The sequence below is a fragment of the Odocoileus virginianus genome, chromosome 11 (assembly GCF_023699985.2).
Source record: "Odocoileus virginianus isolate 20LAN1187 ecotype Illinois chromosome 11, Ovbor_1.2, whole genome shotgun sequence".
In the NCBI taxonomy this organism is placed as follows: Eukaryota; Metazoa; Chordata; class Mammalia; order Artiodactyla; family Cervidae; genus Odocoileus; species Odocoileus virginianus.
The window spans coordinates 19,436,104-19,454,322 of NC_069684.1; the positions used below are offsets into that span (position 1 = coordinate 19,436,104).

At 38.3% G+C, this 18,219-nt stretch overlaps 1 protein-coding gene across 4 annotated transcripts in view; it reads left to right on the top strand.

Moving 5' to 3' along the window:
• The window catches only part of ABL2 (ABL proto-oncogene 2, non-receptor tyrosine kinase), a 99,943-nt gene that overhangs the window by 40,015 nt on the left and 41,709 nt on the right, over positions 1–18,219 (top strand). The gene's annotated exons all lie outside the window — the stretch shown is intronic.

Below are 18,219 nucleotides of genomic sequence, written 5' to 3' on the forward strand. Positions count from 1 at the left end.
TAAATATTTATTATATAAATAGCAACTGTGCAATCCCAAATTTATTTAGATTTATTTGGGTAATTAAAAGGGCTTCCCAGGTGGCGCTAGTGGTAAAGAACCTGCCTGGTAATGCAGGATACATACAAGAAATGGGTTCGATCCCTGGGTCAGGAAGATTCCCTGGAGGAGGGCGTGGCAAACCACTCCACAGGGAGTGGAATTGCTGCGACATGTGATAAATCAATGTTAAGCTTATTGAAGAACCACCAGAATGTTTTATTTGGAAGCTGACCATTTTATATCTTTACCTGTAGTGCACTGGGATTCATCCTTAGGAGATAGTTTCCTATAAGGCCTTTGCTGTGCCATTCCTGCTGCTCTGTTATGTCTGACTGTTTGTGACCCCATGGACTGTAGCCCACCAGACTACTCTGTCCATGGGATTTTCCAGGCAAGAATACTGGAGTGGGTTGCCATTTCCTTCTCCAGGAGATTTTCCTGACTTGGGGATTGAACCCATGTCTCTTGTGTCTCCTGCACTGGCAGGCATATTCTTTACCATTGCACCACCTGGGTATCCCACTTAACTAGTAATATATTACCTTGGATGAGTCTGGTAATTTCTGTTTGTGTTTCAGTTTCTTCATCCTTAAAAATGGTGCTTGAGTTAGATAATCTGTAAAATTTCTTATGGGGATTCTCAGGTGGCTCGGTTGTAGAGAATCCATGTGCCAGTGTAGGAGACCTGGGTTCTATCCCGGTCTTAGATACTTCTCACTGTATTGAGTATTTTATAAGTATTTTCTGTCACTGATAAGAAAGCAGGTTACTTTTAAGAATGTAGCATCATTTGCATGTAGATAATTATCTCTAGATGCCTAATAGAAGCTTGAAATAAAGGGGAGAAAGGCATCAAGGAAAACTGAACTTAAAACACACAACTATATTTACACATAGCTCTGCAGTTACATACCAGAGTGTATTACACATATAATGAGTAGAGAGGCCAGAAGTCTTGGATCCTGTGTGAGGGACATTCTGTTAGAAGGCCATGACACTCTAATAGGCCATAATGAGTTAAGGTAAAGAAGTTTTAGGAAGAATTTTTCCCTTGGTTGCTGATGATTGAACAGGGAGAACAGTCTGAGTAGCTCTTACTCCCTGACCAATAGCTCACTTTTAAAGTGGTTATGTAACCTGTTAATATACAGTTTACTCCACCTTTGCAGGAAAAGGGCTGTCTTGTATACTTAAGCATTTTACAAGTAGATTTTTAGTACCAATTTTCCAGGTAGTCCCAGAAAAACCAGGTTTGTGAGAGAGGTCACAGTTTTAGTGTATTCTTGCTCCCCCAGTGAATTATATGAAGTAACTGCTATTCAATTAAATGAATTAGGAATTCTCTGGTGACTCAGTGGTTAGGACTCCATACTTGCATTGCTTAGGACACAGGTTCGATCCCTGGTTGGGAAACTAAGATCTTCCAAGCCGCATGGCGCAGCCAAAAAAAGAAAGAAAAATAAATGAGTTAATTGCTATTAAATCCAAGGTTCCTTATTTTCCTGTTTGTTTTGGTTTCAGTGTTTGGAAGCAGTGTTAACAGCTCATTGCCCTTTTGATAATGCTGTTAGTCCCAGGACAAGATACCCCCAAAGACTAGTGGGAAAGGGATGGTATGTCATGACTATTCTTGGAACTTGACTTGGCTGTTTCTGTGCTGCTTTGGCAGAAGCCAGAGGGTTGGGTTGGATCTCAGGGCATCTTTGAAATAATCAAGATGCTTAGTGTAGCAGCCCAGCCTGCAACCACTTTTTATTTGTTTGTTTGTTTTCAGATCTCTCTAAATCCTTGTTCTTCTTGATAGTAACATAGACCTGCACCTCACTAGTCCCTCCCTTTTCCCCAGGGTGTTAAGTTACAGATTTTTTTTTCATATTTGATATACTCAGTCCTAAATTTGGTTCATCAAAATCTAGAGTTTTACTTTGGAAACATGATCAACTACTTGTATTTTTTTTTTAAACAGGAAAATGTAGCAATGTTAAAAATGAGCTGCTTTTAATAATAGCCTAATAAGGGTTTTGTTTTTTTGAATAGCACTTGGTTATCCAGATAGTTGCCTTCATCTCCCAAAGTAACAGACTCAGAATTTTAAGAACTCTTTAATGCATATAGAAAAAGGAGCTATGATTGATTTCAGTCTGTTTCTTATAACCTCTTTTGATTGTGCAGACTGGTAAGAATTTTTCTAGCCTGTAATCTCCTTTGTTAATTTGCTTCATCATTTCTTTCATCAGCTTTTATGTTTTACTGGCTAGGGCCTGAGCTCACATTCTCATTTATTAGACTTACAGGAGAGCATGCCGGCTCCTCTGGTGTTTGTCTGCTAGGAAATTAAAAGTACAAGCTAGATCCCTAAGGACATCCATCTAGGGAGAGTACCTCCCCCTTCTCTTCAGATAACTACTTTTTTTTAGGTAGCTTCAGATTTGTCTGTTCTTATGTTCTAAATAAGCCACCAGATATTTGCTAAGCTTTTACTACTGAAATATCCTTGGCTGTGGAAGTCTAGCCTTTACCAGCCTCAAGTGATTGGTAGTGGCTTTTCTTTTCTGAGGCTAATCACGAAACAAAAGGCTAATTTCAGGGAGTAAAGGGAATAGGGTAAAGGAGCTGGCTCAACATCTAATATCAGCCTGGCCTAGCATTCTGTCCCTCTTCTTTTTCTCTCTGGTTTTGGCATCCCTAACTTCCTGTTGTTGCTGTGGCCATGCATGTTTTTTGCTTTGCCTATTTGTGCCAAAACCCACAGACAGACAAATCCCCCAAGAACCCCCTATCCTTTATATTTTTTAAAAATGCTGTAAGAAATTTCACAGGGAGTAGCCAAAGGGAAAGGCACTAAGAGCAGGTCAAGAGATAATCTCTCTTACTTCTCTGCCGTCTCCTTTTTGCTTAGTCAATAGAAAAGTTGAGGGACATTAAAAAAAAAATTGTAGAAGGTTATAAGACTCTATGTGGACTGATTAAGTGTAATATTTATGTATATTTATAAAATTTTCAAACTGATTCTCAGGTGTACATAAGCATGGGATTTCAGGGGGGAATATCAAAGAGAAACTATAGTATTTGATATAGAAATATCAATAACCTCATATATGCAGATGACACCATCCTAATGGCAGAAAGCAAAGAGGAGCTAAAGAGCCTCTTGATGCATGTGAAAGAGGAGAGTGAAAAAGCTGGTTTAAAATGCAACATCCAGAAAACTAAGATCATGGCATCTAGTCCCATCACTTCCTGGCAAATAGATGGGGGAAAAATGGAAGCAGTGACAGATTTTTATTATCTCAGGCTCCAAAATCACTGCAGATGGTGACTGCAGGCTTGAAATTAAAAGACAGTTTCTTCTTGGAAGGATGACTAATCTAGACACCGTATTAAAAAGCAGAGACATCACTTTGCCAACAAAGGTTCGTCTAGTCAAAGCTATGATTTTTTCAGTAGTCAGGTACTTCTATGAGAGTTGGACTATAAAGAAGGCTGAGCACCAAAGAATTGATGCTTTTGAATTGTGGTGCTGGAGAAGACTCTTGAGAGTCCCTTGGACTTCAAGGAGATCCAACCAGTCAATTCTAAAGGAAATCAGTCCTGAATATTCATTGAAAGGACTGATGCTGAAGCAGAAACTGCAATACTTTGGCCACCTGATGCAAAGAACTGACTCATTGGGAAAGACCCTGATGCTGGGAAAGATTGAGGGCAGGAGGAGAAGGGGCCGACAGAGGATGAGATGGTTGGATGGCATCACCGACTCAATGGACATGAGTTTGAGTAAACTCTGGGAGATAGTGATACAGGGAAGCCTGGGGCGTGCTGCAGTCCCTGGGGTCACAAAGAGTCGGACGTGACTGACTGAACAACAAAACTATAGCACTGGAAAGGTTTTGGGTGTCTGCAGGTAGTAGAGATGGGCTAAGTTGCTTATTCCTTGATCTAAGGTGAGGAGGTAGGAGTAGGGGAGTAGGTATGTTCCCAGAGCATGCAGGGGAGGGGAGGGAAAGTCAGAAACAAAGGAAGAGAACATGTTGGCAGTGACGTGGTGCTCCACAGCTGTGTTTAAGGCATATTCCTAGGTCAGAACACAAAACAAAGGGCATTTTTTCTTATTTATATGAAATTTGATATGAATACACATGTGCACACACACAAACGATTACTAAGGGGAAACCGTAATAAAAATTCCATTTTACTAATTTATTTGAATCTTTTATCTCCTTGTAAATAACAGTATCATGCTTCAGGGGTTTTTTTGAGTGTCATTGTAATTTATTCTTCTGAAAGACATTTGTTTTGCTTCTGTATAGTCAGTCACATATCCGATTAGGTTCAAATGTCATTCTTTTTTTAATTAGTATCCAGATAAGTCCTATTTATCCCAAGGATATTTTAAATAATTGATAGAACATATCATATCTAATGTAATTGCTATGTATCTTTAATGTTCTCATGATCTATAGGTTCTCTGCCTTCATTCTTAATATTATTTTGTGCAAAGGAAAAGGTTATTTCTAAAAAGTCATTGAAGGCTTTTGTAGCTTTAAAATTTTTTGTGTTACTCTGATTATATCAGCTGTTTTCTAGAATATGCTTCAAACTATTTCTTGATGGTTTTGTCAGTTATGTTATATCACAATTATAGTCCCTTGAACAGAATAGTACAAAAATTTGAGTGAATGAGGATTTCTCTATGTATTAATCAATGCTAACGGATTACTGAAGTTTCCACTTTCCACTTAATTCTTTGTTCTCAAATGCAACTATGTTGGGGATTTGTATTGTGTATTTTTTTTAAGAGAGGTACTATGTAATGTTTGGTCTTAATGAATAAAATAGTTACCTTATTACCAGATTTTTCTATAGAGTTAGAATGAAATCAGTGTTCTTAAGTAATCCAACATGAACTACTTTATTTTCTGTATTTGACTTTTTCCTGCTTATGTTTTTCATAATTGTTTAAAGTCCCTTGGTTTTGGCTTTTGATCCTTCTCCTGAGATGCTTGGTGTTTTGAGAGACTGGTTAGATTCCATATGTGTGCAAAAGGGTTTACCTCAGTTGTATTATACTTTGATTTTCATCTGAAATTGCTGTTTTGAAGTGATATTTATGTAAGTCTCAACTTTCTGAAAAATTCAAGCAAGCAGAAAATAGGAGAAAATTTCCTAACTCAGAGGTATTTTTAACACTCAGTATAAGCAAGCAAACCTGTTTAAAGATAAGAATAGTTTCCAGATTAAGTTCATCTGTGTCATCCCCTGTGACTGTGTGGAAAAACTTGTCTCAACTGTAGTGAACCCTGAGTCAGTATATTAACCAACTCCGTTTTAACTGCTTGATTATTTGGTCCCCAGAGTAGATTTTACTGTTACTTGTTGGATATTTTCGGCATGGTTAATATTACTAAATGAACTAGAATTTTGCTGAAAATTTGAAGCCAAATTTTACTGGATGAGTAAGTCATGCTAGTTAGTGTCGTATAGCAGTGTTTCACACTTTTTTGTTCGCATGTTTCCTAAAAGGACTTTTGGAGAATCTAGGTTAGAGAATGTAACTGTAGAGGAATAGTATGAGGGAGGTGTATGTATCTGATACAAGCAGGTGTTGGTCACATGAATCTATACATGTATTAAATTAATAGAACTGTACCCCAAAAGAAGGGAAAATAGATGTGTACTCTCTTGCACGTATTTTGGGTGACATCTAAAAAAATTTTTCATCCCAAGTTTAAATAGTTGCTGATTATATGATTTTTGATGTGTTATAAATAATGATATTTTAAAATAAAACTTACATTTTTTTTAAAGAGTCTAAATATCACAGTGATTTATCACTTAGCATTACCATCTAACAGCTGAAAGGTGCCAGTTATTCTTTTATTTGGATTTGTATTTCTGGCCTACTTCCCTCATTGAATTTTATCCTAATGTCGCATTTTATTGACCATCCAAAATCATACCATAGTTATCTGCATCTAAGATAGGTATATAAATTGAAACTGGATGTCTTTTAGTTTCTCTGTGTTTAAAAAATTGTATGCTTGATTTAGGATTCTAACCTGTTAGTACAAAAGTGTGTTAGTTGCTCAGTCATGTCCAACTCTTTGTGACCACATGGACATTAGCCTGCCAGGCTCCTTTGTCCCTGGAATTCACCAGGTAAGAATACTGGAGTGGGTTGCCATTCTCTTCTCCAGGGTATCTTCCTGACCCAGGGATCGAACCCAGGTCTCCTGCATTGCAGGAAGATTCTTTACCACTGAGCCATGAGGGAAGCCTGTTAGTACATAATCAAAACAATATACATTTTTGATATTTAAAAGTCAGATTTTATTGGAAATACATTATATCAGCTATTGCTGCAAAAATGCTGTGTAACAAATAATCTGAAATTTTCAGTGGTTTAAAACAGCATTTCTTTTTCTCTGAGTCTCTGGGCTAGCTGGGCTTTGGTTGATCTCAGCTGAGTTTTGCTGGGTTCGGCTGGATTTGGCTCCAAACTCCTAGGTCTGCTCTGCATGTCTCAGTCTCCTTGTGAGGATAGTGGAAACCCCAGTGGGGTGTGAAGCACATATGAAGGCTGTTAAGGCTCTCACTTCACAGTTGGCTGCTGCCCGCACGGTTGGGCCATGAAAGTCGTATGACCAAGCCCAACCTCAGTGGGGCAGGGGAATATTCTCTCTCTATTCTCGTGGAAGAAAAGCTGTGACAAACCTAGACAGCATATCTAAAAGCAGAGACATTACTTTGCTGACAAAGGTCCATATAGTCAAAGCTGTGGTTTTTCCAGTGGTCATGTATGGATGTGAGAGTTGGACCATAAAGAAAGCTAAGTGCCGAAGAATTGATGGTGGTGTTGGAGAAGACTCTTGAGAGTCCTTGGATTGCAAGGAGATCAAACCAGTCAATCCTAAAGGAAGTCAGTCCTGAATATTCATTGGAAGGACTGATGCTGAGGCTGAAACTCCAGTACTTTGGCCACCTGATGCAAAGAACTGACTCATTGGGAAAAGCCCTGATGCTGGGAAAGATTGAAGGCGGGAGGAGAAGGGGACGACAGAGGATGAGATGGTTGGATGGCATCACTGACTCAGTGGACATGAGATTGAGCAAGCTCTGGGAGATGGTGGAGGACAGGGAAGCCTGGCGTGCTGCAGACCATGGGGTCACAAAGAGTTGGACACGACTGAGTGACTGAACAGCAACAACATTCTAGTGGTAGATAACTGCCAAGTCTTTGGGCCAAAGATTTGGATGTATATTTTTGTAACAGGGAGGAACTGAAAAATTGGGAATAGTAGTCCAGCCTATTTTGTGCATTAAAAAAAAGATACTTTTTTAAAATTTATTTTTGGCTGTGCTGGGTCTTTGTTGCTGCGTGGGCTTTTCTCTAGTAGTGGAGAGTGGGGGCTACTCTAGTTGTGATGCGTGCACTTTTCATTGTGGTGGCTTCTCTTGTTGCAGAGCTTGGGCTCTAGAGTGCACAGGCTCCAGTAGTTGCGGTTCCCAGGCTCTAGAGCACAGTCTTAGTAGTTGTGGCGCATGGACGTAGTTGCTCCATGGCATGTGGGATCCTCCCAAACCATTGATCGAACCTTCGTCTCCTGCATTGGCCCGAGGATTCTTTTCCACTGAGCCACCAGGGAAGCCCTGTTTTGTGCATCTTTTAATGAGATACTTTCTCTCATGTTTGTGGGTTTTATTTACTAGAATTTCTGAGATATCTAATTTGAGATCGGAACCTGTAGAAGTTAGCCAGGCAAAATCTGGGAAGAGGCAGTGGGCCACAGTTTTAGGGGGTGAGGGAATAATATTTGACAAAATAAAAGAGGGTTTGGGGAATTAGAGTTGGCTATGTCACAAGCATAAGATGAGAGGCCGGCTATTTACCAGAAGGAGAATGGGTAGTAGAATAAGTCCTAGGTCCCCACAGAAGAACCTTTTATGCCATGTGAGGGAGATTAGACTTTAACTTGAATGCAGTGTGGGGAAATCATTGAAAGGTTTTAAGCAGAGCGGTTATGTGATCAGATTTTCTTGTGCTCTAGAAGAAAAAATCATCTTTGGCTATTTGTGCATTTTAGATAGATGTTAGAGAGACCATGGCAAAAACCTAGGTGAAGAATGAAGGTGGCCTAAACTAAGGTTGTGGAATTAGAGCCTGAAAGAGATGTTGAGCCACAATTAAAGTATTTTTATCTAGGGAGTACCTTGGTCAGTCTCTCATTTACATGTAATTTGAATGTTAGAATAAGGGCAGTTTTTCAGTTAACATCAGTCCTCAATCTTTAATTTTATAAAACAGTATGAATGCTAGCCTGCTTGCATCATGCTCAGTTGCTTTAGCCCTGTATGACTCTGTGATCCTATGGACTGTAGCCCGCCAGGCTCCTCTGACCATGGGATTCTCCAGGCATGAATACTGGAGTGGGTCACCATGCCCTTCTCACGGGGATTTTCCTGTCCTAGGGATCAAACCTGTGTCTCTTAAGTCTCTTGTGTTGCAGGCAGGTTCTTCCCAGGTGACTGGTGCCACCTGGGAAGCCCAACAATGCGTATTAAAAAGGATTTTACTATTTGTGAATTTTTTTGTTGTTCAGTTGCCAAGTCATGTCTGACTCTCTGTGACCCCATGAACTGCAGCATGCCAAGCTTCCCTATCCTTCACTATCTCTCTGAGTTTGCCCAAACTCAGTACTCTTGCCTGGAAAATCCCATGGACGGAGGAGCCTGGTAGGCTGCAGTCCATGGGGTCTTGAAGAGTTGGACGCGACTGAGCGACTTCACTTTCACTTTTCACTTTCATGCATTGGAGAAGGAAATGGCAACCCACTCCAGTGTTCTTGCCTGGAGAATCCCAGGGACGAAGGAGCCTGGTGGGCTGCCATCTATGTGGTCGCACAGAGTCGGACACGCCTAAAGTGACTTAGCAGCAGCAGCAGCATGTCCATTGAGTCAGTGATGCCATCCAACCATCTCATCCCCGGTCGCCCCCTCACCTCTTGCCCTCAATCTTTCCCAGCATTAGGGTTTTTCCAGTGAGTAAACAGTGGAGGATGTTTTTTTTTTTTGAATCCCTTGGGAAAAAGAGTTAATAAATAAATATGTTTAATTGAAGCTAGAGAAACACTGTTTAGCTGTTTGTTCAATGACCTTGTGTATATTACCTATTTCCTTGGTTTAACTGTTCCTTTCTCCATAATTCAGAATACATATTTAGGGGCTTCCCTGGTGGCTCAGTGGTTGAGAATCCACGTGCCAGTGCAGTGGACACAGGTTTGGTCCCTCATCTGAGAAGATCCCACATGCCACAGAGCAGCTAAGCCTGTGTGCTACAACAACTGAGCCAGTGCTCTCAAGTCTGGGAGCTGCAACTGCTGAAGCCTGCATGCCTAGAGCCTGTGCTCAGCAACAAGACTCTGCAGTGAGAAGCCCCTGCACCGAAACTAGAGAGTAGCCCCTGCTTGCCACAGCTAGAGAAAAGCCGGTGCAGCAAGGAAGACCCACCACAGCCAAAAAATAAATGAATGAAATTATTTGTCTGGAAGAAAAATTCTTGAAATTGTTACTGCTATTAATGGCTTCTAATTGCCAACAAGAGCAATCTGAAATCCTTGGTATGGCATTCAGTGTTCTCCAAGATTTGGTCCTATTTTACCTTTCATACTTCAGTTTCCTTAGCACTTCATTTCATGCATATATACCCTCTACCGCATAAAGAACAAATGGAAACCCCGGGGTCACACTAATTTTCAGTTTCCATGATGTGATACGCAGTTTGCTGTCATTAATTGCTTTATTTTGGATGCCTTCATCCTCATTCACTTTACTTCAGATGGTTGATAGAAAAATCACTTGTATGTCTTTAAACTGGAGGTAATAGATGAGGCCCAGATTTCATTTTTCCAGTTTACAGATACATCTCAGGTGCTTTTTATTGTGCTTGGTGCAAAGTGTATGTTTGATAAATAATTGAATAAGTAATACATTGAATTAATATTGAGAGTTAGGCATTTTAGAATTTCCTGTTGATTGAATTATTTTGTTTGTGTGGGCACAGACATCATATACATTCCATGCAGAAATGTGTGTGTGTATATATGAGTGTATGTAAGCAGTTGTTGCATGCTTCCCTAGTCTCAGTGAAACAGCTGACTCCTTGGATTACAGAGGATTGTATTGTAGATCTTTAGGAATGATCTAGGTTTGTTTGTGAGTCCCTCCCTAGGAATGTTAGCTCTGAGCTTGCATTTAAGTCATTGTACCAGGTGTTAGTTACACTGACTTTGAGAATTCCATGAGGGAAAGAGGATTGGCACATTCCTTTCATCCCTCAGATATTTCGTTATCTTCTGCTTAAATAACATTGGCAGTGATGCATTTCTGTTAACATGTGAAGATCTTGGAATGCTGAATTCCACAAATTTTGTGTGTTTAGGCAGGTTATTACTTTCCTCTAAACTTTTATCACAATTCTTAACAGAAAGGTATTTATTTACATCTAAGTGTGGAAATTTTAGATTCTCAAGTTAAGTTGCAAATTCTCATTTGTAGGTATTTCTAAAATCTAGTGTTCTGTGATATGGCATAAGTTTTTATTTTCGTAACTGGTATGAAAATGTATATGCTTCAGCTCCATTTTTTTCCCTTTTCTCTCTTTATTTTTAAAATCATCACATAGTAGAATTGTTTTTTTGTTGTTGTTGTTTCTTTTACAGTTCTGTGATTTTAACCTCTGTAGATTTGTGTAATCCAATAATCAGAACAATTACATCATTTAAAAAAACTTTCTTGTGCAATCTCTCTGTAGTCACGTCTTTCTTCCAGTCCTGTACCCTGGCAACCACTGGTCTGTTCTCTATCATTATGCAGTTGACCTTTAAATATTAGGTTGGTGCAAATGTAATTCCAGAAAGACTGCAAGGTTATGATACTCAGAAAAACAATCTAAAACGGCAAATTTTGGAGGGATAGGCAGAGTTCTCACCATATTTTTGAAATATAGATTACTTAAAATGTTGTGTTAATTCCTGATATATAGCAGAGTGATTCTGTCTTTGTGTATGTATATATCAATATATATATGTGTGTGTGTGTGTATATATATTCATATATATTTTCAGATTCTTTTCCATAATAGGTTATTACAAGATACTTCAGTATAATTCCCTATGCTATACAGTAGGACCTTGTTTATCTATTTCATGTATAGTAGTGTGTATCTGTTAATACCATGATCCTAATATATTCTACCCCCTTCCCTGTTAGTAGCCATAACTTTGCTTTCTGAGAGTCTGTTTCCGTTTTGTAAATAAGTTCATGTGTATCATTTTTTTTTTTATGTTCCACATATAAAAACACATATGGTGTTTTTCTCTGTCTGACTTACTTCATTTAGTATGATAATCTCTAGGTCAATCCATATTGCTGCAAAAGGCATTATTGTGCTGTTTTCAATATCACATCTTCTTTATCTTCTTTATCACATCATCTGTTGATGGACAGTTAGGTTGCTTCTATGTCTTGTCTATTGTAAATAGTGCTGTTGTGAACTTTAGGGTGCCTGTATCTTTGGAATTAGTTTTCTGCAGATGTGTGTGTAGAAGTGGGATTGCTGGATCATATGGTAGCTATATTTTTAGTCTTTTAAGAAACCTCCATAGTGTTCTCCATATTGGCTACACCAATTTACATTCCCTCCAACAGTGTAGAAAGGTTCCCTTTCCTCCACACCCTCTCCAGCATTTATTATTTGTAGATTTTTTTTTTTTTTTTTTGGTAGACTTTATTTAATGATGGGCATTCTGACCGGTGTGAGGTGATACTTCATTGTGGTTTTGATTTGCATTTCTCTAATAATTAGCAGTGTTGAGCATCTTTTCATGTACCTATAACTATCTGTTTGTCTTCTTTGAAGAAATGTCTATTTAGGTCTTCTGTCCGTTTTTTGATTGAGTTGTTTGTTTTTTTGATATTGACCTATTTGAGTTGTTTTTATATTTTGGCAGTTAAATCCTTTGTTGGCCCCATTGCTTGCAAATATTTTCTCCCAGTACATAGGTTGTCTTTTTGTTTATAGTTTTCCCTTTGCTGTTTAAGTTTGATTAGGTTGCATTTATTTTTGCTTTTACTACTTCTGACTCGGGAGACTGACCTAAGAAAACATTGCTATGATTTATGTCAGGTAAAGTTTATCTATGGTCTCTCCTAGGAGTTTTATGGCATCTTGTCTTATATTTGTCTTTAAGCCATTTTAGTTTATTCTTAAGCCATTTTGAGTTTATTCTTGTATATGGTATGAGGGGGTGTTCTATCTTCATTGATTTACATATGTCCATTTAGCTTTCCCAACTCCACTTGCCAAAGAGACCGCCTTTTCATCATTGTATATTCTTGCCTCTTTTGTTAAAGATTGATTTTAGGTGTGTGAATTTATTTCCAGGGTCTCGTGTTATGTTCCATTGATCTATGTGTCTGTTTTCATACCAATATCATGCTGTTTTGACTGTTGTAGCTTTGTAGTATTGTCTGAAGTCTGGGAGGGTTATGCCTCCAGCTTTGTTCTTTTCCCTCAGGATTACTTTGGCAATTTTGGGTCATTTGTGGTGCCATATAAATTTTAATATTATTTGTCCTAGTTCCATGAAAAATGTCATGGGCAATTTGATAGGGATTACATTAAATCTATAGATTGCTTTGAGTAGTATGGCCATTTTAACAATATTCTTCCAATCTCAGAGTATGGGATGCCTTTCCGTTTTTGACTCATCTTCATTTTCTTTTATCAGTGTTTTATACAGCATATAAGTCTTTCACCACTTTGGTCAGGTTGGTTCCTGGATATTTAATTTTTTTGATTTAATTGTAAAAGGGGTTTTGTTTTTAGTTTTTCTTTCTGATATTTCATTGTTAATGTAAAGAAATACAACCACTTTCTGTATGTTAATCTTGTATTCTGCTACCTTGCTGAATTAATTTATTAATTCTTGTAGTTTTTGTATGAAGTCTTTCAGGTTTTCTATATAAAGTATGTCATCTGCATAAAATGACAATTTTGCCTCTTCCCTTCCAATTTGGATACCTTTTATTTCTTTTTCTTGTCTGATTACCGTGGCTAGGACTTCCAATACTATGTCAAATAGAAGTGGTGAGAGTAGACATCCTTTTCTTCTTCCAGATTTTAGTGGGATGTCTAACCTCTTTCTTAAACAGACTGATCTCTTAAACACATAGGGAGAAGATCAAGAAATCATCTGAATCAGAAATCCCATTATAAACAGCTGTTGCTGATAATTTATGAAACAATCTGTTAGTACATTTGAGTCACTATCTTGTCTAGGACTACTTACCACTCCTTCACCAGCAAGATGTGATAATCTTCATGTCCTCTGTTACTGTTACACCATCTGTTACTTTAGTTGTGAGAAGAAAAGAAGTTAGCAGAGTATTAGTATGTATTGGAAAATTAATTGGTCTTGGACATCAGGTTCTAAGGATCATGGCTAAAAAGAGATTATCTGTCCTTAGAGTATGCATTTTAACCACATTAAACTGGATGAAACCAGTTTTCATTGCAGTATTCAGTATAGTCTGATAGAAAAGGCAGAAACTTCATTGCTAAGGTCTGAAAATAGGGCTTGGTATACATTCCTTCTAGTCAGCATTTTCATCTTCACCAACCAAATAACTAACTTTTTATATAGCTCTTATTTTGTATGAGACACTGTTTTAGCATCTTTATATACAATAGCATTTAATTCTTCTGCCACTTCTGTAAGAGTAGGTACTAGCACACTCTGCTTTTGGGATGCGGAAACAGGCACAGAAGTGTTAGCTTGACGAAGGTCACACAGTGAAGTGCAGAACCAAAATTCGCACAGAGAGTCTGCGCTCTCCTCGGTGTGCTCAGTCAGTTCACTCAGTCGTGTCTGACTCTCTGCGACCCCAGGAACTGCAGCACACCAGGCCTCCCTGTCCACCACCAGCTCCTGGAGCCTGCTCAAACTCGTGTCCGTCAAACTGATGCCATACAACCATCTCATCCTCTGTCATCCCCTTCTCCTGCTGCCTTCAGTCTCTCCCAGCATCAGGGTTTTTTCTAGTGAATCAGTTCTTTGCATCACGTGGCCAGACTGTTGGAGCTTCAGCATCAGACCTTCCAGTGAATGTTCAGGACTGATCTCCTTTAGGATGGACTGGTTGGATCTCCTTGCAGTCCAAGGGCCTCTCAAGAGTCTTCTCTAACACCGCAGTTCAAAAGTATCAATTTTTCGGCACTGGGCTTTCTTTATGGTCCAACTCTCACATCCATATACGACTACTGGAAAAACCATAGCTTTGACTAGATGGACCTCTGTTGGTAAAGTAATGTCTTTGCTTTTTAATATGCCATCTAGCTTGGTCATAGCTTTTCTTACAAGCAACAAGCATCTTTTAATTTCATGGCTGCAGTCACCATCTGCAGTGATTTTGGAGCACATGAAAATTAAGTCTGTCACTGTTTCCATTGTTTCCCCATCTGTTTGCCATGAAGTGATGGGACTGGATGCCGTAATCTTAGTTTTCTGAATGTTGAGTTTTAAGCCAACTTTTTCACTCCCCTCTTTCACTTTCATCAAGAGGCTCTTCAGTTCCTCTTCACTTTCTGCCATAAGGGTGGTGTCATCTGCGTATCTGAGGTTATTGATATTTCTCCTGGCAGTCTTGATTCCAGCTTGTGCTTCATCCAGCCCGGCATTCCTCATGATGTTGTCTGCATATAAGTTGAACAAGCAGGGTGACAATATACATTCTTGATGTACTCCTTTTCTATTTGGAACCAGTCTGTTGTTCCATGTCCAGTTCTAACTGTTGCTTCTTGTTGTTGCTGCTGTAAATAGGGTGGGTTTATTTGTTTTCAGAGTTATTAATTGTTCAGTTTCCAGGCTGATAAGTGCCAGAGATAGAATTTCAATCTCACTCCAAAATTGTCTCTTTGAGTATAGTCATACATTAAAATTAAAAATGCATATAGTTTGCATTATGTGGTCTGTTTACCTGAGAAATTGAATATTTCTATCAGAGTTAAGGTGAGGATTAGTGGTAATAGATATAAGTGGTTGGCTTAGATAAGCGAGTATTCATCAACTGTTAGATGTTAATTTTCTCCTATTCTCTGTTTTCTAAACTGGTCCTAAATGATGTGGTGCTCAAAAGTCCAGAATTTAAGTTTTGTTTCTGTGGGTTTGGTATAACATTGCTTTTTTCAGCCTCTTACTTATTCTTCCCTGTCCTTTATTTCTTTTTCTCACAGTTTGGCTCAGCATTTAGAAAATATTTGATATCTGATTTGTATTCTTCCTCAATCTAGCCTATAAATATGTTGTTCAGTCACTAAGTCATGTCTGACCCTTCATGATCCTATAGACTGTGTGTAACCTGCCAGGCTCCTCTGTCCATTGGATTCTCCAGGTAAAAATACTGGAGTGGGTTGCCATTTCCTTCTCCAGAGAATCTTTCCCACCCAGGGATCAAACCTGTGTCTCCTGCATTGGCAGGTGAATTCTTTACTACTGGACTACCAGGGAGGCCCATAAATGTTACTAGTGAACTCGATATTCTGTCCTATCATTAAGATAAAATTAGTGGAAATCTAGCAGAACTGATCAGGGAAATTTGATATTAGTCATACTTTCAGGTTAATTTAAATACACAAAGCCACTACTCTTGACCTGGTCCTGGTGTTCTGGTGAAAAAACATTGCTAGCTCCTGCTTGTAAGAATTGCATGTTTTATCTTTTGGGTACCTCTAAAGTATTCTTTTTCCCTCCTTTCTGCTCTTCCTCCCCTCTTTCCTTTTTCCCCCTCCTCTTTCTTTTTCCCCTGCAGCTCTCACCTGATCTTTGATCTTGTAACCTGAAAGGACCTTATTGGTAGTGATGGTGGTGGTGTTAAAGCAGAGTCTTTTTGCTACACCATGTTGTAAATTAAGCTAGTGATAAGAATGAAGTTTGAAAAAAAAAAAAAGTTTGAGTCATAGTAGACAGTCATGTAATAACGTAGTATTAATGTAGTACTTATAGTACTGTGTATTTTCAGACAGATCTTCTAGTAAAAATAGCTTTAGAGAGCTTTATTAACTAAGATTATCATTAAAAATTTTCAGTGATTTTGTAATTTTATTGATATCTTGTTTTAAGCTGGAGAGTTTAGCAATGAAATCATAGGGATTGAATTCTGAGTATGTTTTTATAGATTATTTGAACAAATATATATGTATGTATTTATTTATTAATATGAGTCCTAAACCAAAAGAACTTTGTAACTTGAAGTATGTTTTTTCCCTTCTTAGCTCTAATCATTCATGCTTTAGGGAGAGTTCTATTGCTTTGGACAGCTAGTGCTGCTGAAATAAGGATAATGAATAAGGTCTTTGTTTCTTTTAGTTAAGGCCGTTGGGAATATCTGAGTTCAGCCAGCAGGAAATAGCTTGCAGCCAGGACTCAAGTATAGGGAGTGTGGTATATACACATATACACGCCTCTTCACAGACATTGGAAAACTAGCTCCACCAGTCTGAAAGGGGAGAAGTCAGCTTTTTTTATTTTTAACATCACGTGAAAGGATAGCATACCAAGTTATCTGCAGGGCAGTGACAAGTGTCCTCAAGGGTAAGGTTAGAGGATCTTTAGAGCTCGAAGAAATATTTCCTAATGATACCCACATACACAGTTTTTTTTGTTGTTGTTTGAGATGTTTGTGAGATGAGCTGTACGTTAAGGAAAAACTTTTGTTCAGCTCATTCTTTCATATTTGAGGACAAATCAGAAGTAAAGACACAGTCTGTTTTGGTCTAAATATAAGATTCTTCAAAGAAGAAATGAAAGTTGTTAGTTAATTAGAGAAAAGGTTATCTTTTTTTTTTTAATGCATTTTGAGTTCTGGCATGACTTATACAAAATTTTTTAACTCTTCTGCGTTATTGTGCCTTGACTGTGGAAAAATTTGTAATTGCTCTGCTGCTGGAAGTAAATTCCAGAAATTTCCAGTTTCTTTTGTTGGAATAGACTGGTTGGTAAGCACATGTATGTCATTCTGATTCATCTCTTAGGTTTGACTTTAAATGTCATTCTATGTATAGATAGATGAGTTGAGGTCATTCCGCTTGGGGAGTCTGGCTGTCTTAAAACTCTTCTCCAGAAGGTAAGAAAAAAAAACATTTCTCAGTTGTTTTTGTACCACTCTCTATTGAGGCAGCCTTAAATAGTAAAAGGAGCATGGACTTTGGAGTTACATAAGACCTACACTTTCTTTCTTAAATTGCTTTATTTTTTATTTATTAGACACATAGCATGTGAGATCCTAGTTCCCCAACCAGGGATCGAACCCATGCTCCCTCCATTGGGAGCTCAGAGTCTTAACCACTGGACCACCAGGGAATCCCTACACTTTCAAATCCTGGCTTCACCAGCTTGTTTTGGAGCTTGAATAAGATACTTGGCATTTCTGAGCATTTGTACATTGGTGATAACAAAAACCTGTCCTTCGGGGCTATAGTTAATATAAATTTTAAAATATTAATTAAGGTATGTAAAAGTGCCTAATTTATAATGTGTGTTGCATAAATGGTAGCTATTATTATAATCATAGAGTGGGCTAGAATTGCTTTGAGTCGTTTTAAATTTGCATGGAAAACATGCTGGTGGGAGTTCTGTGAACATTAATTAAAAAATACTTGAGTGCCTGCTATGTGCACGGTACAGTTATTATTACAGAGAAACATTAGTGATCATGTTGTTGAATGCAAACAGGTATCTGTTTAAAGACTCTTATCTGCAAATGACTGGGTGACTCTCCCAAATGCAAATACCTTAATACTATCTCACAACAACTATACCTTCAAAAAAAAGGACAAAGGATAAAGTGAGAAATATTGAGAAGGGGATGCTATTAGGGAGATATTAAAGAGTTCTCTTAGAGACAGCACAATCCCTGAGTTCTGCTTATATCACTCCTTTAAACTCTCTTGAAAGAATTATCTTCCAAGAATGACATATGCATGTGGAACTAATTAAGTAAGACAAGATACACTTTCTGTTATTAGAAAGAGTTTTGCCCTCAAGCCCATTGAAGAAATAGTTAGCTAGGACCAAACTGTAGATCATACCTCTGTAGTTGCATGAAAAGACCATACCTTCTAAT